This window comes from Stegodyphus dumicola, chromosome 5 (assembly GCF_044657685.1).
Source record: "Stegodyphus dumicola isolate Sdum_Otavi_A_Nest chromosome 5, ASM4465768v1".
NCBI classification, from domain to species: Eukaryota; Metazoa; Arthropoda; class Arachnida; order Araneae; family Eresidae; genus Stegodyphus; species Stegodyphus dumicola.
In genome coordinates, this window is record NC_140772.1 from 86,274,686 (window position 1) to 86,297,458 (window position 22,773).

A 22,773-nucleotide genomic window follows, 5' to 3' on the forward strand; every position below is an offset into this window, starting at 1 on the left:
GCCAGCCCCTTTGTGCTTCCGTATAAAAAATTCCAGGTCCCTGCGTGCGATAGATTTGGCTGGAGAGCTCGGTCAGACAGACAGACAGACAGACACATTACACTTGCTTTTATTATTATAGATGTATCGTCACAACAGCAAACTAACGCTAGAATAAAGAAATCAATTGTAACAATCGAACGTTATTTGAAAACAACTAATAATATCAGTGAGTCAAAAAAACCGTGATTAATTAATTATAAATAATTTTTTAAAAATTTTTCTAATTCAAAAATCGAAAATCGGGCTTCGAGGTCTGGTGGCCAGCCCCTTTGTGCTTCCGTATAAAAAATTCCAGATCCCTGCGTGCGATAGATTTGGCTGGAGAGCTCGGTCAGACAGACAGACAGACAGACAGACATACAGACACATTACACTTGCTTTTATTATTATAGATGTATCGTCAAAACAGCAGACTAACGCTAGAATAAAGAAATCAATTGTTACAAACGAACGTTATTTGAAAACAAATAATAATATCAGTGAGTCAAAAAAACCGTGATTAATTAATTATAAATAATTTTTTAAAAATTTTTCTAATTCAAAAATCGAAAATCGGGCTTCGAGGTCTGGTGGCCAGCCCCTTTCTGCTTCCGTATAAAAAATTCCAGGTCCCTGCGTGCGATAGATTTGGCTGGAGAGCTCGGTCAGACAGACAGACAGACAGACAGACAGACACATTACACTTGCTTTTATTATTATAGATGTATCGTCAAAACAGCAAACTAACGCTAGAATAAAGAAATCAATTGTTACAATCGAACGTTATTTGAAAACAAATAATAATATCAGTGAGTCAAAAAAACCGTGATTAATTAATTATAAATAATTTTTTTAAAATTTTTCTAATTCAAAAATCGAAAATCGGTCTTCGAGGTCTGGTGTTTAGCCCCTTTGTGCTTCCGTATAAAAAATTCCAGGTCCCTGCGTGCGATAGATTTGGCTGGAGAGCTCGGTCAGACAGACAGACAGACAGACAGACAGACACATTACACTTGCTTTTATTATTATAGATGTATCGTCACAACAGCAAACTAACGCTAGAATAAAGAAATCAATTGTTACAATCGAACGTTATTTGAAAACAAATAATAATATCAGTGAGTCAAAAAAACCGTGATTAATTAATTATAAATAATTTTTTAAAAATTTTTCTAATTCAAAAATCGAAAATCGGGCTTCGAGGTCTGGTGGCCAGCCCCTTTGTGCTTCCGTATAAAAAATTCCAGATCCCTGCGTGCGATAGATTTGGCTGGAGAGCTCGGTCAGACAGACAGACAGACAGACAGACACATTACACTTGCTTTTATTATTATAGATGTATCGTCAAAACAGCAGACTAACGCTAGAATAAAGAAATCAATTGTTACAATCGAACGTTATTTGAAAACAAATAATAATATCAGTGAGTCAAAAAAACCGTGATTAATTAATTATAAATAATTTATTTTAAATTTTTCTAATTCAAAAATCGAAAATCGGGCTTCGAGGTCTGGTGGCCAGCCCCTTTGTGCTTCCGTATAAAAAATTCCAGGTCCCTGCGTGCGATAGATTTGGCTGGAGAGCTCGGTCAGGCAGACAGACAGACAGACACATTACACTTGCTTTTATTATTATAGATGTATCGTCAAAACAGCAAACTAACGCTAGAATAAAGAAATCAATTGTTACAATCGAACGTTATTTGAAAACAAATAATAATATCAGTGAGTCAAAAAAACCGTGATTAATTAATTATAAATAATTTTTTTAAAATTTTTCTAATTCAAAAATCGAAAATCGGGCTTCGAGGTCTGGTGGCCAGCCCCTTTGTGCTTCCGTATAAAAAATTCCAGGTCCCTGCGTGCGATAGATTTGGCTGGAGAGCTCGGTCAGACAGACAGACAGACAGACAGACACATTACACTTGCTTTTATTATTATAGATGTATCGTCAAAACAGCAAACTAACGCTAGAATAAAGAAATCAATTGTTACAATCGAACGTTATTTGAAAACAAATAATAATATCAGTGAGTCAAAAAAACCGTGATTAATTAATTATAAATAATTTTTTTTTAATTTTTCTAATTCAAAAATCGAAAATCGGTCTTCGAGGTCTGGTGGCCAGCCCCTTTGTGCTTCCGTATAAAAAATTCCAGGTCCCTGCGTGCGATAGATTTGGCTGGAGAGCTCGGTCAGACAGACAGACAGACAGACAGACACATTACACTTGCTTTTATTATTATAGATGTATCGTCAAAACAGCAAACTAACGCTAGAATAAAGAAATCAATTGTTACAATCGAACGTTATTTGAAAACAAATAATAATATCAGTGAGTCAAAAAAACCGTAATTAATTAATTATAAATAATTTTTTTAAAATTTTTCTAATTCAAAAATCGAAAATCGGGCTTAGAGGTCTGGTGGCCAGCCCCTTTGTGCTTCCGTATAAAAAATTCCAGATCCCTGCGTGCGATAGATTTGGCTGGAGAGCTCGGTCAGACAGACAGACAGACAGACAGACAGACAGACACATTACACTTGCTTTTATTATTATAGATGTATCGTCAAAACAGCAGACTAACGCTAGAATAAAGAAATCAATTGTTACAATCGAACGTTATTTGAAAACAAATAATAATATCAGTGAGTCAAAAAAACCGTGATTAATTAATTATAAATAATTTTTTTTAAATTTTTCTAATTCAAAAATCGAAAATCGGGCTTCGAGGTCTGGTGGCCAGCCCCTTTCTGCTTCCGTATAAAAAATTCCAGGTCCCTGCGTGCGATAGATTTGGCTGGAGAGCTCGGTCAGACAGACAGACAGACAGACAGACAGACACATTACACTTGCTTTTATTATTATAGATGTATCGTCAAAACAGCAAACTAACGCTAGAATAAAGAAATCAATTGTTACAATCGAACGTTATTTGAAAACAAATAATAATATCAGTGAGTCAAAAAAACCGTGATTAATTAATTATAAATAATTTTTTTTAAATTTTTCTAATTCAAAAATCGAAAATCGGGCTTCGAGGTCTGGTGGCGAGCCCCTTTGTGCTTCCGTATAAAAAATTCCAGGTCCCTGCGTGCGATAGATTTGGCTGGAGAGCTCGGTCAGACAGACAGACAGACACATTACACTTGCTTTTATTATTATAGATGTATCGTCAAAACAGCAAACTAACGCTAGAATAAAGAAATCAATTGTTACAATCGAACGTTATTTGAAAACAAATAATAATATCAGTGAGTCAAAAAAACCGTGATTAATTAATTATAAATAATTTTTTTTTAATTTTTCTAATTCAAAAATCGAAAATCGGTCTTCGAGGTCTGGTGGCCAGCCCCTTTGTGCTTCCGTATAAAAAATTCCAGGTCCCTGCGTGCGATAGATTTGGCTGGAGAGCTCGGTCAGACAGACAGACAGACAGACACATTACGCTTGCTTTTATTATTATAGATGTATCGTCACAACAGCAAACTAACGCTAGAATAAAGAAATCAATTGTTACAATGGAACGTTATTTGAAAACAAATAATAATATCAGTGAGTCAAAAAAACCGTGATTAATTAATTATAAATAATTTTTTAAAAATTTTTCTAATTCAAAAATCGAAAATCGGGCTTCGAGGTCTGGTGGCCAGCCCCTTTGTGCTTCCGTATAAAAAATTCCAGATCCCTGCGTGCGATAGATTTGGCTGGAGAGCTCGGTCAGACAGACAGACAGACAGACAGACAGACAGACACATTACACTTGCTTTTATTATTATAGATGTATCGTCAAAACAGCAGACTAACGCTAGAATAAAGAAATCAATTGTTACAATCGAACGTTATTTGAAAACAAATAATAATATCAGTGAGTCAAAAAAACCGTGATTAATTAATTATAAATAATTTTTTTAAAATTTTTCTAATTCAAAAATCGAAAATCGGTTTTCGAGGTCTGGTGGCCAGCCCCTTTGTGCTTCCGTATAAAAAATTCCAGGTCCCTGCGTGCGATAGATTTGGCTGGAGAGCTCGGTCAGACAGACAGACAGACAGACAGACAGACACATTACACTTGCTTTTATTATTATAGATGTATCGTCAAAACAGCAAACTAACGCTAGAATAAAGAAATCAATTGTTACAATCGAACGTTATTTGAAAACAAATAATAATATCAGTGAGTCAAAAAAACCGTAATTAATTAATTATAAATAATTTTTTTTTAATTTTTCTAATTCAAAAATCGAAAATCGGGCTTCGAGGTCTGGTGGCCAGCCCTTTTGTGCTTCCGTATAAAAAATTCCAGGTCCCTGCGTGCGATAGATTTGGCTGGAGAGCTCGGTCAGACAGACAGACAGACACCCACATTACACTTGCTTTTATTATTATAGATGTATCGTCAAAACAGCAAACTAACGCTAGAATAAAGAAATCATTTGTTACAATCGAACGTTATTTGAAAACAAATAATAATATCAGTGAGTCAAAAAAACCGTGATTAATTAATTATAAATAATTTTTTTAAAATTTTTCTAATTCAAAAATAGAAAATCGGGCTTCGAGGTCTGGTGGCCAGCCCTTTTGTGCTTCCGTATAAAAAATTCCAGGTCCCTGCGTGCGATAGATTTGGCTGGAGAGCTCGGTCAGACAGACAGACAGACAGACAGACACATTACACTTGACTTGCTTTTATTATTATAGACTAGCTGTACCCGCCCGGCGTTCCCCGTGCATTTCGAAAATGCAGATAAGTGAATAGCGCAGGAATAGTAGTGTAGGACATGTAGACTGTCTCTCTCTCTTCCCCCCCACAAGCTACAAAAAAGAAATGAATTGTAATTAATCGATTTAATGTATCGTCAAAACAGCAAACTAACGCTAGAATAAAGAAATCAATTGTTACAATCGAACGTTATTTGAAAACAAATAATAATATCAGTGAGTCAAAAAAACCGTGATAAATTAATTATAAATAATAAGCTACAAAAAAGAAATGAATTGTAATTAATCGATTTAATGTATCGTCAAAACAGCAAACTAACGCTAGAATAAAGAAATCAATTGTTACAATCGAACGTTAATTTGAAAACAAATAATAATATCAGTGAGTCAAAAAAACCGTGATTAATTAATTATAAATAATTTTTTTTTAATTTTTCTAATTCAAAAATCGAAAATCGGGCTCTCGAGGTCTGGTGGCCAGCCCCTTTGTGCTTCCGTATAAAAAATTCCAGGTCCCTGCGTGCGATAGATTTGGCTGGAGAGCTCGGTCAGACAGACAGACAGACAGACACATTACACTTGCTTTTATTATTATAGATGTATCGTCAAAACAGCAAACTAACGCTAGAATAAAGAAATCAATTGTTACAATCGAACGTTATTTGAAAACAAATAATAATATCAGTGAGTCAAAAAAACCGTAATTAATTAATTATAAATAATTTTTTTTAAATTTTTCTAATTCAAAAATCGAAAATCGGGCTTAGAGGTCTGGTGGCCAGCCCCTTTGTGCTTCCGTATAAAAAATTCCAGATCCCTGCGTGCGATAGATTTGGCTGGAGAGCTCGGTCAGACAGACAGACAGACAGACAGACACATTACACTTGCTTTTATTATTATAGATGTATCGTCAAAACAGCAGACTAACGCTAGAATAAAGAAATCAATTGTTACAATCGAACGTTATTTGAAAGCAAATAATAATATCAGTGAGTCAAAAAAACCGTGATTAATTAATTATAAATAATTTTTTTTAAATTTTTCTAATTCAAAAATCGAAAATCGGGCTTCGAGGTCTGGTGGCCAGCCCCTTTCTGCTTCCGTATAAAAAATTCCAGGTCCCTGCGTGCGATAGATTTGGCTGGAGAGCTCGGTCAGACAGACAGACAGACAGACACATTACACTTGCTTTTATTATTATAGATGTATCGTCAAAACAGCAAACTAACGCTAGAATAAAGAAATCAATTGTTACAATCGAACGTTATTTGAAAACAAATAATAATATCAGTGAGTCAAAAAAACCGTGATTAATTAATTATAAATAATTTTTTTTAAATTTTTCTAATTCAAAAATCGAAAATCGGGCTTCGAGGTCTGGTGGCCAGCCCCTTTGTGCTTCCGTATAAAAAATTCCAGGTCCCTGCGTGCGATAGATTTGGCTGGAGAGCTCGGTCAGACAGACAGACAGACACATTACACTTGCTTTTATTATTATAGATGTATCGTCAAAACAGCAAACTAACGCTAGAATAAAGAAATCAATTGTTACAATCGAACGTTATTTGAAAACAAATAATAATATCAGTGAGTCAAAAAAACCGTGATTAATTAATTATAAATAATTTTTTTAAAATTTTTCTAATTCAAAAATCGAAAATCGGGCTTCGAGGTCTGGTGGCCAGCCCCTTTGTGCTTCCGTATAAAAAATTCCAGGTCCCTGCGTGCGATAGATTTGGCTGGAGAGCTCGGTCAGACAGACAGACAGACACATTACACTTGCTTTTATTATTATAGATGTATCGTCAAAACAGCAAACTAACGCTAGAATAAAGAAATCAATTGTTACAATCGAACGTTATTTGAAAACAAATAATAATATCAGTGAGTCAAAAAAACCGTGATTAATTAATTATAAATAATTTTTTTTTAATTTTTCTAATTCAAAAATCGAAAATCGGTCTTCGAGGTCTGGTGGCCAGCCCCTTTGTGCTTCCGTATAAAAAATTCCAGGTCCCTGCGTGCGATAGATTTGGCTGGAGAGCTCGGTCAGACAGACAGACAGACAGACACATTACACTTGCTTTTATTATTATAGATGTATCGTCAAAACAGCAGACTAACGCTAGAATAAAGAAATCAATTGTTACAATCGAACGTTATTTGAAAACAAATAATAATATCAGTGAGTCAAAAAAACCGTGATTAATTAATTATAAATAATTTTTTTTAAATTTTTCTAATTCAAAAATCGAAAATCGGGCTTCGAGGTCTGGTGGCCAGCCCCTTTCTGCTTCCGTATAAAAAATTCCAGGTCCCTGCGTGCGATAGATTTGGCTGGAGAGCTCGGTCAGACAGACAGACAGACAGACACATTACACTTGCTTTTATTATTATAGATGTATCGTCAAAACAGCAAACTAACGCTAGAATAAAGAAATCAATTGTTACAATCGAACGTTATTTGAAAACAAATAATAATATCAGTGAGTCAAAAAAACCGTGATTAATTAATTATAAATAATTTTTTTTAAATTTTTCTAATTCAAAAATCGAAAATCGGGCTTCGAGGTCTGGTGGCCAGCCCCTTTGTGCTTCCGTATAAAAAATTCCAGGTCCCTGCGTGCGATAGATTTGGCTGGAGAGCTCGGTCAGACAGACAGACAGACACATTACACTTGCTTTTATTATTATAGATGTATCGTCAAAACAGCAAACTAACGCTAGAATAAAGAAATCAATTGTTACAATCGAACGTTATTTGAAAACAAATAATAATATCAGTGAGTCAAAAAAACCGTGATTAATTAATTATAAATAATTTTTTTTAAATTTTTCTAATTCAAAAATCGAAAATCGGTCTTCGAGGTCTGGTGGCCAGCCCCTTTGTGCTTCCGTATAAAAAATTCCAGGTCCCTGCGTGCGATAGATTTGGCTGGAGAGCTCGGTAAGACAGACAGACAGACAGACACATTACACTTGCTTTTATTATTATAGATGTATCGTCACAACAGCAAACTAACGCTAGAATAAAGAAATCAATTGTTACAATCGAACGTTATTTGAAAACAAATAATAATATCAGTGAGTCAAAAAAACCGTGATTAATTAATTATAAATAATTTTTTAAAAATTTTTCTAATTCAAAAATCGAAAATCGGGCTTCGAGGTCTGGTGGCCAGCCCCTTTGTGCTTCCGTATAAAAAATTCCAGATCCCTGCGTGCGATAGATTTGGCTGGAGAGCTCGGTCAGACAGACAGACAGACAGACAGACAGACACATTACACTTGCTTTTATTATTATAGATGTATCGTCAAAACAGCAGACTAACGCTAGAATAAAGAAATCAATTGTTACAATCGAACGTTATTTGAAAACAAATAATAATATCAGTGAGTCAAAAAAACCGTGATTAATTAATTATAAATAATTTTTTTAAAATTTTTCTAATTCAAAAATCGAAAATCGGGCTTCGAGGTCTGGTGGCCAGCCCCTTTGTGCTTCCGTATAAAAAATTCCAGGTCCCTGCGTGCGATAGATTTGGCTGGAGAGCTCGGTCAGACAGACAGACAGACAGACAGACAGACACATTACACTTGCTTTTATTATTATAGATGTATCGTCAAAACAGCAAACTAACGCTAGAATAAAGAAATCAATTGTTACAATCGAACGTTATTTGAAAACAAATAATAATATCAGTGAGTCAAAAAAACCGTAATTAATTAATTATAAATAATTTTTTTTAAATTTTTCTAATTCAAAAATCGAAAATCGGGCTTCTAGGTCTGGTGGCCAGCCCTTTTGTGCTTCCGTATAAAAAATTCCAGGTCCCTGCGTGCGATAGATTTGGCTGGAGAGCTCGGTCAGACAGACAGACAGACACCCACATTACACTTGCTTTTATTATTATAGATGTATCGTCAAAACAGCAAACTAACGCTAGAATAAAGAAATCATTTGTTACAATTGAACGTTATTTGAAAACAAATAATAATATCAGTGAGTCAAAAAAACCGTGATTAATTAATTATAAATAATTTTTTTAAAATTTTTCTAATTCAAAAATCGAAAATCGGGCTTCGAGGTCTGGTGGCCAGCCCTTTTGTGCTTCCGTATAAAAAATTCCAGGTCCCTGCGTGCGATAGATTTGGCTGGAGAGCTCGGTCAGACAGACAGACAGACAGACAGACACATTACACTTGCTTTTATTATTATAGACTAGCTGTACCCGCCCGGCGTTCCCCGTGCATTTCGAAAATGCAGATAAGTGAATAGCGCAGGAATAGTAGTGTAGGACATGTAGACTGTCTCTCTCTCTTCCCCCCCCCACAAGCTACAAAAAAGAAATGAATTGTAATTAATCGATTTAATGTATCGTCAAAACAGCAAACTAACGCTAGAATAAAGAAATCAATTGTTACAATCGAACGTTATTTGAAAACAAATAATAATATCAGTGAGTCAAAAACACCGTGATAAATTAATTATAAATAATTTTTTTAAAATTTTTCTAATTCAAAAATCGAAAATCGGGCTTCGAGGTCTGGTGGCCAGCCCCTTTCTGCTTCCGTATAAAAAATTCCAGGTCCCTGCGTGCGATAGATTTGGCTTGAGACCTCGGTCAGACAGACAGACAGACAGACAGACAGACACATTACACTTGCTTTTATTATTATAGATGTATCGTCAAAACAGCAAACTAACGCTAGAATAAAGAAATCAATTGTTACAATCGAACGTTATTTGAAAACAAATAATAATATCAGTGAGTCAAAAAAACCGTGATTAATTAATTATAAATAATTTTTTTTAAATTTTTCTAATTCAAAAATCGAAAATCGGTCTTCGAGGTCTGGTGTTTAGCCCCTTTGTGCTTCCGTATAAAAAATTCCAGGTCCCTGCGTGCGATAGATTTGGCTGGAGAGCTCGGTCAGACAGACAGACAGACACATTACACTTGCTTTTATTATTATAGATGTATCGTCAAAACAGCAAACTAACGCTAGAATAAAGAAATCAATTGTTACAATCGAACGTTATTTGAAAACAAATAATAATATCAGTGATTCAAAAAAACCGTGATTAATTAATTATAAATAATTTTTTAAAAATTTTTCTAATTCAAAAATCGAAAATCGGGCTTCGAGGTCTGGTGGCCAGCCCCTTTGTGCTTCCGTATAAAAAATTCCAGGTGCCTGCGTGCGATAGATTTGGCTGGAGAGCTCGGTCAGACAGACAGACAGACAGACACATTACACTTGCTTTTATTATTATAGATGTATCGTCAAAACAGCAAACTAACGCTAGAATAAAGAAATCAATTGTTACAATCGAACGTTATTTGAAAACAAATAATAATATCAGTGATTCAAAAAAACCGTGATTAATTAATTATAAATAATTTTTTTTTAATTTTTCTAATTCAAAAATCGAAAATCGGGCTTCGAGGTCTGGTGGCCAGCCCCTTTGTGCTTCCGTATAAAAAATTCCAGGTCCCTGCGTGCGATAGATTTGGCTGGAGAGCTCGGTCAGACAGACAGACAGACACATTACACTTGCTTTTATTATTATAGATGTATCGTCAAAACAGCAAACTAACGCTAGAATAAAGAAATCAATTGTTACAATCGAACGTTATTTGAAAACAAATAATAATATCAGTGAGTCAAAAAAACCGTGATTAACTAATTATAAATAATTTTTTAAAAATTTTTCTAATTCAAAAATCGAAAATCGGGCTTCGAGGTCTGGTGGCCAGCCCCTTTGTGCTTCCGTATAAAAAAATTCCAGGTCCCTGCGTGCGATAGATTTGGCTGGAGAGCTCGGTCAGACAGACAGACACATTACACTTGCTTTTATTATTATAGATGTATCGTCAAAACAGCAAACTAACGCTAGAATAAAGAAATCAATTGTTACAATCGAACGTTATTTGAAAACAAATAATAATATCAGTGAGTCAAAAAAACCGTGATTAATTAATTATAAATAATTTTTTTTTAATTTTTCTAATTCAAAAATCGAAAATCGGGCTTCGAGGTCTGGTGGCCAGCCCCTTTGTGCTTCCGTATAAAAAATTCCAGGTCCCTGCGTGCGATAGATTTGGCTGGAGAGCTCGGTCAGACAGACAGACAGACAGACAGACACATTACACTTGCTTTTATTATTATAGATGTATCGTCAAAACAGCAAACTAACGCTAGAATAAAGAAATCAATTGTTACAATCGAACGTTATTTGAAAACAAATAATAATATCAGTGAGTCAAAAAAACCGTGATTAATTAATTATAAATAATTTTTTTTTAATTTTTCTAATTCAAAAATCGAAAATCGGTCTTCGAGGTCTGGTGGCCAGCCCCTTTGTGCTTCCGTATAAAAAATTCCAGGTCCCTGCGTGCGATAGATTTGGCTGGAGAGCTCGGTCAGACAGACAGACAGACAGACACATTACACTTGCTTTTATTATTATAGATGTATCGTCAAAACAGCAAACTAACGCTAGAATAAAGAAATCAATTGTTACAATCGAACGTTATTTGAAAACAAATAATAATATCAGTGAGTCAAAAAAACCGTAATTAATTAATTATAAATAATTTTTTTTAAATTTTTCTAATTCAAAAATCGAAAATCGGGCTTAGAGGTCTGGTGGCCAGCCCCTTTGTGCTTCCGTATAAAAAATTCCAGATCCCTGCGTGCGATAGATTTGGCTGGAGAGCTCGGTCAGACAGACAGACAGACAGACAGACAGACAGACACATTACACTTGCTTTTATTATTATAGATGTATCGTCAAAACAGCAGACTAACGCTAGAATAAAGAAATCAATTGTTACAATCGAACGTTATTTGAAAACAAATAATAATATCAGTGAGTCAAAAAAACCGTGATTAATTAATTATAAATAATTTTTTTTAAATTTTTCTAATTCAAAAATCGAAAATCGGGCTTCGAGGTCTGGTGGCCAGCCCCTTTCTGCTTCCGTATAAAAAATTCCAGGTCCCTGCGTGCGATAGATTTGGCTGGAGAGCTCGGTCAGACAGACAGACAGACAGACACATTACACTTGCTTTTATTATTATAGATGTATCGTCAAAACAGCAAACTAACGCTAGAATAAAGAAATCAATTGTTACAATCGAACGTTATTTGAAAACAAATAATAATATCAGTGAGTCAAAAAAACCGTGATTAATTAATTATAAATAATTTTTTTTAAATTTTTCTAATTCAAAAATCGAAAATCGGGCTTCGAGGTCTGGTGGCCAGCCCCTTTGTGCTTCCGTATAAAAAATTCCAGGTCCCTGCGTGCGATAGATTTGGCTGGAGAGCTCGGTCAGACAGACAGACAGACACATTACACTTGCTTTTATTATTATAGATGTATCGTCAAAACAGCAAACTAACGCTAGAATAAAGAAATCAATTGTTACAATCGAACGTTATTTGAAAACAAATAATAATATCAGTGAGTCAAAAAAACCGTGATTAATTAATTATAAATAATTTTTTTTAAATTTTTCTAATTCAAAAATCGAAAATCGGTCTTCGAGGTCTGGTGGCCAGCCCCTTTGTGCTTCCGTATAAAAAATTCCAGGTCCCTGCGTGCGATAGATTTGGCTGGAGAGCTCGGTAAGACAGACAGACAGACAGACACATTACACTTGCTTTTATTATTATAGATGTATCGTCACAACAGCAAACTAACGCTAGAATAAAGAAATCAATTGTTACAATCGAACGTTATTTGAAAACAAATAATAATATCAGTGAGTCAAAAAAACCGTGATTAATTAATTATAAATAATTTTTTAAAAATTTTTCTAATTCAAAAATCGAAAATCGGGCTTCGAGGTCTGGTGGCCAGCCCCTTTGTGCTTCCGTATAAAAAATTCCAGATCCCTGCGTGCGATAGATTTGGCTGGAGAGCTCGGTCAGACAGACAGACACATTACACTTGCTTTTATTATTATAGATGTATCGTCAAAACAGCAGACTAACGCTAGAATAAAGAAATCAATTGTTACAATCGAACGTTATTTGAAAACAAATAATAATATCAGTGAGTCAAAAAAACCGTGATTAATTAATTATAAATAATTTTTTTAAAATTTTTCTAATTCAAAAATCGAAAATCGGGCTTCGAGGTCTGGTGGCCAGCCCCTTTGTGCTTCCGTATAAAAAATTCCAGGTCCCTGCGTGCGATAGATTTGGCTGGAGAGCTCGGTCAGACAGACAGACAGACAGACAGACAGACACATTACACTTGCTTTTATTATTATAGATGTATCGTCAAAACAGCAAACTAACGCTAGAATAAAGAAATCAATTGTTACAATCGAACGTTATTTGAAAACAAATAATAATATCAGTGAGTCAAAAAAACCGTAATTAATTAATTATAAATAATTTTTTTTTAATTTTTCTAATTCAAAAATCGAAAATCGGGCTTCTAGGTCTGGTGGCCAGCCCTTTTGTGCTTCCGTATAAAAAATTCCAGGTCCCTGCGTGCGATAGATTTGGCTGGAGAGCTCGGTCAGACAGACAGACAGACACCCACATTACACTTGCTTTTATTATTATAGATGTATCGTCAAAACAGCAAACTAACGCTAGAATAAAGAAATCATTTGTTACAATTGAACGTTATTTGAAAACAAATAATAATATCAGTGAGTCAAAAAAAACCGTGATTAATTAATTATAAATAATTTTTTTAAAATTTTTCTAATTCAAAAATCGAAAATCGGGCTTCGAGGTCTGGTGGCCAGCCCTTTTGTGCTTCCGTATAAAAAATTCCAGGTCCCTGCGTGCGATAGATTTGGCTGGAGAGCTCGGTCAGACAGACAGACAGACAGACAGACACATTACACTTGCTTTTATTATTATAGACTAGCTGTACCCGCCCGGCGTTCCCCGTGCATTTCGAAAATGCAGATAAGTGAATAGCGCAGGAATAGTAGTGTAGGACATGTAGACTGTCTCTCTCTCTTCCCCCCCCACAAGCTACAAAAAAGAAATGAATTGTAATTAATCGATTTAATGTATCGTCAAAACAGCAAACTAACGCTAGAATAAAGAAATCAATTGTTACAATCGAACGTTATTTGAAAACAAATAATAATATCAGTGAGTCAAAAACACCGTGATAAATTAATTATAAATAATTTTTTTAAAATTTTTCTAATTCAAAAATCGAAAATCGGGCTTCGAGGTCTGGTGGCCAGCCCCTTTCTGCTTCCGTATAAAAAATTCCAGGTCCCTGCGTGCGATAGATTTGGCTTGAGACCTCGGTCAGACAGACAGACAGACAGACAGACAGACAGACAGACAGACACATTACACTTGCTTTTATTATTATAGATGTATCGTCAAAACAGCAAACTAACGCTAGAATAAAGAAATCAATTGTTACAATCGAACGTTATTTGAAAACAAATAATAATATCAGTGAGTCAAAAAAACCGTGATTAATTAATTATAAATAATTTTTTTAAATTTTTCTAATTCAAAAATCGAAAATCGGTCTTCGAGGTCTGGTGTTTAGCCCCTTTGTGCTTCCGTATAAAAAATTCCAGGTCCCTGCGTGCGATAGATTTGGCTGGAGAGCTCGGTCAGACAGACAGACAGACAGACACATTACACTTGCTTTTATTATTATAGATGTATCGTCAAAACAGCAAACTAACGCTAGAATAAAGAAATCAATTGTTACAATCGAACGTTATTTGAAAACAAATAATAATATCAGTGATTCAAAAAAACCGTGATTAATTAATTATAAATAATTTTTTAAAAATTTTTCTAATTCAAAAATCGAAAATCGGGCTTCGAGGTCTGGTGGCCAGCCCCTTTGTGCTTCCGTATAAAAAATTCCAGGTCCCTGCGTGCGATAGATTTGGCTGGAGAGCTCGGTCAGACAGACAGACAGACAGACACATTACACTTGCTTTTATTATTATAGATGTATCGTCAAAACAGCAAACTAACGCTAGAATAAAGAAATCAATTGTTACAATCGAACGTTATTTGAAAACAAATAATAATATCAGTGAGTCAAAAAAACCGTGATTAATTAATTATAAATAATTTTTTTTTAATTTTTCTAATTCAAAAATCGAAAATCGGGCTTCGAGGTCTGGTGGCCAGCCCCTTTGTGCTTCCGTATAAAAAATTCCAGGTCCCTGCGTGCGATAGATTTGGCTGGAGAGCTCGGTCAGACAGACAGACAGACACATTACACTTGCTTTTATTATTATAGATGTATCGTCAAAACAGCAAACTAACGCTAGAATAAAGAAATCAATTGTTACAATCGAACGTTATTTGAAAACAAATAATAATATCAGTGAGTCAAAAAAACCGTGATTAATTAATTATAAATAATTTTTTAAAAATTTTTCTAATTCAAAAATCGAAAATCGGGCTTCGAGGTCTGGTGGCCAGCCCCTTTGTGCTTCCGTATAAAAAAATTCCAGGTCCCTGCGTGCGATAGATTTGGCTGGAGAGCTCGGTCAGACAGACAGACAGACAGACACATTACACTTGCTTTTATTATTATAGATGTATCGTCAAAACAGCAAACTAACGCTAGAATAAAGAAATCAATTGTTACAATCGAACGTTATTTGAAAACAAATAATAATATCAGTGAGTCAAAAAAACCGTGATTAATTAATTATAAATAATTTTTTTTAATTTTTCTAATTCAAAAATCGAAAATCGGGCTTCGAGGTCTGGTGGCCAGCCCCTTTGTGCTTCCGTATAAAAAATTCCAGGTCCCTGCGTGCGATAGATTTGGCTGGAGAGCTCGGTCAGACAGACAGACAGACAGACAGACACATTACACTTCCTTTTATTATTATAGATGTATCGTCAAAACAGCAAACTAACGCTAGAATAAAGAAATCAATTGTTACAATCGAACGTTATTTGAAAACAAAGAATAATATCAGTGAGTCAAAAAAACCGTGATTAATTAATTATAAATAATTTTTTTTAAATTTTTCTAATTCAAAAATCGAAAATCGGGCTTCGAGGTCTGGCGGCCAGCCCCTTTCAGCTTCCGTATAAAAAATTCCATTTCCCTGCGTGCGATAGATTTGGCTGGATAGCTCGGTCAGACAGACAGACAGACAGACAGACAGACACATTACACTTGCTTTTATTATTATAGATGTGTCGTCAAAACAGCAAACTAACGCTAGAATAAAGAAATCAATTGTTACAATCGAACGTTATTTGAAAACAAATAATAATATCAGTGAGTCAAAAAAACCGTGATTAATTAATTATAAATAATTTTTTTAAAATTTTTCTAATTCAAAAATCGAAAATCGGGCTTCGAGGTCTGGTGGCCAGCCCCTTTGTGCTTCCGTATAAAAAATTCCAGGTCCCTGCGTGCGATAGATTTGGCTGGAGAGCTCGGTCAGACAGACAGACAGACAGACAGACACATTACACTTGCTTTTATTATTATAGATGTATTGTCAAAACAGCAGACTAACGCTAGAATAAAGAAATCAATTGTTACAATCGAACGTTATTTGAAAACAAATAATAATATCAGTGAGTCAAAAAAACCGTGATTAATTAATTATAAATAATTTTTTTTTAATTTTTCTAATTCAAAAATCGAAAATCGGGCTTCGAGGTCTGGTGGCCAGCCCCTTTGTGCTTCCGTATAAAAAATTCCAGGTCCCTGCGTTCGATAGATTTGGCTGGAGAGCTCGGTCAGACAGACAGACAGACAGACACATTACACTTGCTTTTATTATTATAGATGTATCGTCACAACAGCAAACTAACGCTAGAATAAAGAAATCAATTGTTACAATCGAACGTTATTTGAAAACAAATAATAATATCAGTGAGTCAAAAAAACCGTGATTAATTAATTATAAATAATTTTTTAAAAATTTTTCTAATTCAAAAATCGAAAATCGGGCTTCGAGGTCTGGTGGCCAGCCCCTTTGTGCTTCCGTATAAAAAATTCCAGATCCCTGCGTGCGATAGATTTGGCTGGAGAGCTCGGTCAGACAGACAGACAGACAGACAGACAGACAGACAGACACATTACACTTGCTTTTATTATTATAGATGTATCGTCAAAACAGCAGACTAACGCTAGAATAAAGAAATCAATTGTTACAATCGAACCTTATTTGAAAACAAATAATAATATCAGTGAGTCAAAAAAACCGTGATTAATTAATTATAAATAATTTTTTTTAAATTTTTCTAATTCAAAAATCGAAAATCGGGCTTCGAGGTCTGGTGGCCAGCCCTTTGTGCTTCCGTATAAAAAATTCCAGGTCCCTGCGTGCGATAGATTTGGCTGGAGAGCTCGGTCAGACAGACAGACAGACAGACACATTACACTTGCTTTTATTATTATAGATGTATCGTCAAAACAGCAAACTAACGCTAGAATAAAGAAATCAATTGTTACAATCGAACGTTATTTGAAAACAAATAATAATATCAGTGAGTCAAAAAAACCGTAATTAATTAATTATAAATAATTTTTAAAAAATTTTTCTAATTCAAAAATCGAAAATCGGGCTTCGAGGTCTGGTGGCCAGCCCCTTTGTGCTTCCGTATAAAAAATTCCACGTCCCTGCGTGCGATAGATTTGGCTGGAGAGCTCGGTCAGACAGACAGACAGACAGACAGACACATTACACTTGCTTTTATTATTATAGATGTATCGTCAAAACAGGAAACTAACGCTAGAATAAAGAAATCAATTGTTACAATCGAACGTTATTTGAAAACAAATAATAATATCAGTGAGTCAAAAACACCGTGATAAATTAATTATAAATAATTTTTTTTAAATTTTTCTAATTCAAAAATCGAAAATCGGGCTTCGAGGTCTGGTGGCCAGCCCCTTTCTGCTTCCGTATAAAAAATTCCAGGTCCCTGCGTGCGATAGATTTGGCTTGAGACCTCGGTCAGACAGACAGACAGACAGACAGACAGACAGACAGACAGACACATTACACTTGCTTTTATTATTATAGATGTATCGTCAAAACAGCAAACTAACGCTAGAATAAAGAAATCAATTGTTACAATCGAACGTTATTTGAAAACAAATAATAATATCAGTGAGTCAAAAAAACCGTGATTAATTAATTATAAATAATTTTTTTTAAATTTTTCTAATTCAAAAATCGAAAATCGGTCTTCGAGGTCTGGTGTTTAGCCCCTTTGTGCTTCCGTATAAAAAATTCCAGGTCCCTGCGTGCGATAGATTTGGCTGGAGAGCTCGGTCAGACAGACAGACAGACAGACACATTACACTTGCTTTTATTATTATAGATGTATCGTCAAAACAGCAAACTAACGCTAGAATAAAGAAATCAATTGTTACAATCGAACGTTATTTGAAAACAAATAATAATATCAGTGATTCAAAAAAACCGTGATTAATTAATTATAAATAATTTTTTAAAAATTTTTCTAATTCAAAAATCGAAAATCGGGCTTCGAGGTCTGGTGGCCAGCCCCTTTGTGCTTCCGTATAAAAAATTCCAGGTCCCTGCGTGCGATAGATTTGGCTGGAGAGCTCGGTCAGACAGACAGACAGACAGACACATTACACTTGCTTTTATTATTATAGATGTATCGTCAAAACAGCAAACTAACGCTAGAATAAAGAAATCAATTGTTACAATCGAACGTTATTTGAAAACAAATAATAATATCAGTGAGTCAAAAAAACCGTGATTAATTAATTATAAATAATTTTTTTTTAATTTTTCTAATTCAAAAATCGAAAATCGGGCTTCGAGGTCTGGTGGCCAGCCCCTTTGTGCTTCCGTATAAAAAATTCCAGGTCCCTGCGTGCGATAGATTTGGCTGGAGAGCTCGGTCAGACAGACAGACAGACACATTACACTTGCTTTTATTATTATAGATGTATCGTCAAAACAGCAAACTAACGCTAGAATAAAGAAATCAATTGTTACAATCGAACGTTATTTGAAAACAAATAATAATATCAGTGAGTCAAAAAAACCGTGATTAATTAATTATAAATAATTTTTTTTAATTTTTCTAATTCAAAAATCGAAAATCGGGCTTCGAGGTCTGGTGGCCAGCCCCTTTGTGCTTCCGTATAAAAAATTCCAGGTCCCTGCGTGCGATAGATTTGGCTGGAGAGCTCGGTCAGACAGACAGACAGACAGACAGACACATTACACTTGCTTTTATTATTATAGATGTATCGTCAAAACAGCAAACTAACGCTAGAATAAAGAAATCAATTGTTACAATCGAACGTTATTTGAAAACAAATAATAATATCAGTGAGTCAAAAAAACCGTGATTAATTAATTATAAATAATTTTTTTTAAATTTTTCTAATTCAAAAATCGAAAATCGGGCTTCGAGGTCTGGCGGCCAGCCCCTTTCAGCTTCCGTATAAAAAATTCCATTTCCCTGCGTGCGATAGATTTGGCTGGATAGCTCGGTCAGACAGACAGACAGACAGACAGACAGACACATTACACTTGCTTTTATTATTATAGATGTATCGTCAAAACAGCAAACTAACGCTAGAATAAAGAAATCAATTGTTACAATCGAACGTTATTTGAAAACAAATAATAATATCAGTGAGTCAAAAAAACCGTGATTAATTAATTATAAATAATTTTTTTAAAATTTTTCTAATTCAAAAATCGAAAATCGGGCTTCGAGGTCTGGTGGCCAGCCCCTTTGTGCTTCCGTATAAAAAATTCCAGGTCCCTGCGTGCGATAGATTTGGCTGGAGAGCTCGGTCAGACAGACAGACAGACAGACAGACACATTACACTTGCTTTTATTATTATAGATGTATTGTCAAAACAGCAGACTAACGCTAGAATAAAGAAATCAATTGTTACAATCGAACGTTATTTGAAAACAAATAATAATATCAGTGAGTCAAAAAAACCGTGATTAATTAATTATAAATAATTTTTTTTTAATTTTTCTAATTCAAAAATCGAAAATCGGGCTTCGAGGTCTGGTGGCCAGCCCCTTTGTGCTTCCGTATAAAAAATTCCAGGTCCCTGCGTTCGATAGATTTGGCTGGAGAGCTCGGTCAGACAGACAGACAGACAGACACATTACACTTGCTTTTATTATTATAGATGTATCGTCACAACAGCAAACTAACGCTAGAATAAAGAAATCAATTGTTACAATCGAACGTTATTTGAAAACAAATAATAATATCAGTGAGTCAAAAAAACCGTGATTAATTAATTATAAATAATTTTTTAAAAATTTTTCTAATTCAAAAATCGAAAATCGGGCTTCGAGGTCTGGTGGCCAGCCCCTTTGTGCTTCCGTATAAAAAATTCCAGATCCCTGCGTGCGATAGATTTGGCTGGAGAGCTCGGTCAGACAGACAGACAGACAGACAGACAGACAGACACATTACACTTGCTTTTATTATTATAGATGTATCGTCAAAACAGCAGACTAACGCTAGAATAAAGAAATCAATTGTTACAATCGAACGTTATTTGAAAACAAATAATAATATCAGTGAGTCAAAAAAACCGTGATTAATTAATTATAAATAATTTTTTTAAAATTTTTCTAATTCAAAAATCGAAAATCGGGCTTCGAGGTCTGGTGGCCAGCCCTTTGTGCTTCCGTATAAAAAATTCCAGGTCCCTGCGTGCGATAGATTTGGCTGGAGAGCTCGGTCAGACAGACAGACAGACAGACACATTACACTTGCTTTTATTATTATAGATGTATCGTCAAAACAGCAAACTAACGCTAGAATAAAGAAATCAATTGTTACAATCGAACGTTATTTGAAAACAAATAATAATATCAGTGAGTCAAAAAAAACCGTAATTAATTAATTATAAATAATTTTTAAAAAATTTTTCTAATTCAAAAATCGAAAATCGGGCTTCGAGGTCTGGTGGCCAGCCCCTTTGTGCTTCCGTATAAAAAATTCCACGTCCCTGCGTGCGATAGATTTGGCTGGAGAGCTCGGTCAGACAGACAGACAGACAGACAGACACATTACACTTGCTTTTATTATTATAGATGTATCGTCAAAACAGGAAACTAACGCTAGAATAAAGAAATCAATTGTTACAATCGAACGTTATTTGAAAACAAATAATAATATCAGTGAGTCAAAAAAACCGTGATTAATTAATTATAAATAATTTTTTTTTAATTTTTCTAATTCAAAAATCGAAAATCGGTCTTCGAGGTCTGGTGGCCAGCCCCTTTCTGCTTCCGTATAAAAAATTCCAGGTCCCTGCGTGCGATAGATTTGGCTGGAGAGCTCGGTCAGACAGACAGACAGACAGACAGACAGACACATTACACTTGCTTTTATTATTATAGATGTATCGTCACAACAGCAAACTAACGCTATAATAAAGAAATCAATTGTTACAATCGAACGTTATTTGAAAACAAATAATAATATCAGTGAGTCAAAAAAACCGTGATTAATTAATTATAAATAATTTTTTAAAAATTTTTCTAATTCAAAAATCGAAAATCGGGCTTAGAGGTCTATTGGCCAGCCCCTTTGTGCTTCCGTATAAAAAATTCCAGATCCCTGCGTGCGATTGATTTGGCTGGAGAGCTCGGTCAGACAGACAGACAGACAGACAGACACATTACACTTGCTTTTATTATTATAGATGTATCGTCAAAACAGCAGACTAACGCTAGAATAAAGAAATCAATTGTTACAAACGAACGTTATTTGAAAACAAATAATAATATCAGTGAGTCAGAAAAACCGTGATTAATTAATTATAAATAATTTTTTAAAAATTTTTCTAATTCAAAAATCGAAAATTGGGCTTCGAGGTCTGGTGGCCAGCCCCTTTCTGCTTCCGTATAAAAAATTCCAGGTCCCTGCGTGCGATAGATTTGGCTGGAGAGCTCGGTCAGACAGACAGACAGACAGACAGACAGACAGACAGACACATTACACTTGCTTTTATTATTATAGATGTATCGTCAAAACAGCAAACTAACGCTAGAATAAAGAAATCAATTGTTACAATCGAACGTTATTTGAAAACAAATAATAATATCAGTGAGTCAAAAAAACCGTGATTAATTAATTATAAATAATTTTTTTTAAATTTTTCTAATTCAAAAATCGAAAATCGGTCTTCGAGGTCTGGTGTTTAGCCCCTTTGTGCTTCCGTATAAAAAATTCCAGGTCCCTGCGTGCGATAGATTTGGCTGGAGAGCTCGGTCAGACAGACAGACAGACAGACAGACAGACACATTACACTTGCTTTTATTATTATAGATGTATCGTCACAACAGCAAACTAACGCTAGAATAAAGAAATCAATTGTTACAATCGAACGTTATTTGAAAACAAATAATAATATCAGTGAGTCAAAAAAACCGTGATTAATTAATTATAAATAATTTTTTAAAAATTTTTCTAATTCAAAAATCGAAAATCGGGCTTCGAGGTCTGGTGGCCAGCCCCTTTGTGCTTCCGTATAAAAAATTCCAGATCCCTGCGTGCGATAGATTTGGCTGGAGAGCTCGGTCAGACAGACAGACAGACAGACAGACACATTACACTTGCTTTTATTATTATAGATGTATCGTCAAAACAGCAGACTAACGCTAGAATAAAGAAATCAATTGTTACAATCGAACGTTATTCGAAAACAAATAATAATATCAGTGAGTCAAAAAAACCGTGATTAATTAATTATAAATAATTTTTTTTAAATTTTTCTAATTCAAAAATCGAAAATCGGGCTTCGAGGTCTGGTGGCCAGCCCCTTTGTGCTTCCGTATAAAAAATTCCAGGTCCCTGCGTGCGATAGATTTGGCTGGAGAGCTCGGTCAGACAGACAGACAGACAGACACATTACACTTGCTTTTATTATTATAGATGTATCGTCAAAACAGCAAACTAACGCTAGAATAAAGAAATCAATTGTTACAATCGAACGTTATTTGAAAACAAATAATAATATCAGTGAGTCAAAAAAACCGTGATTAATTAAT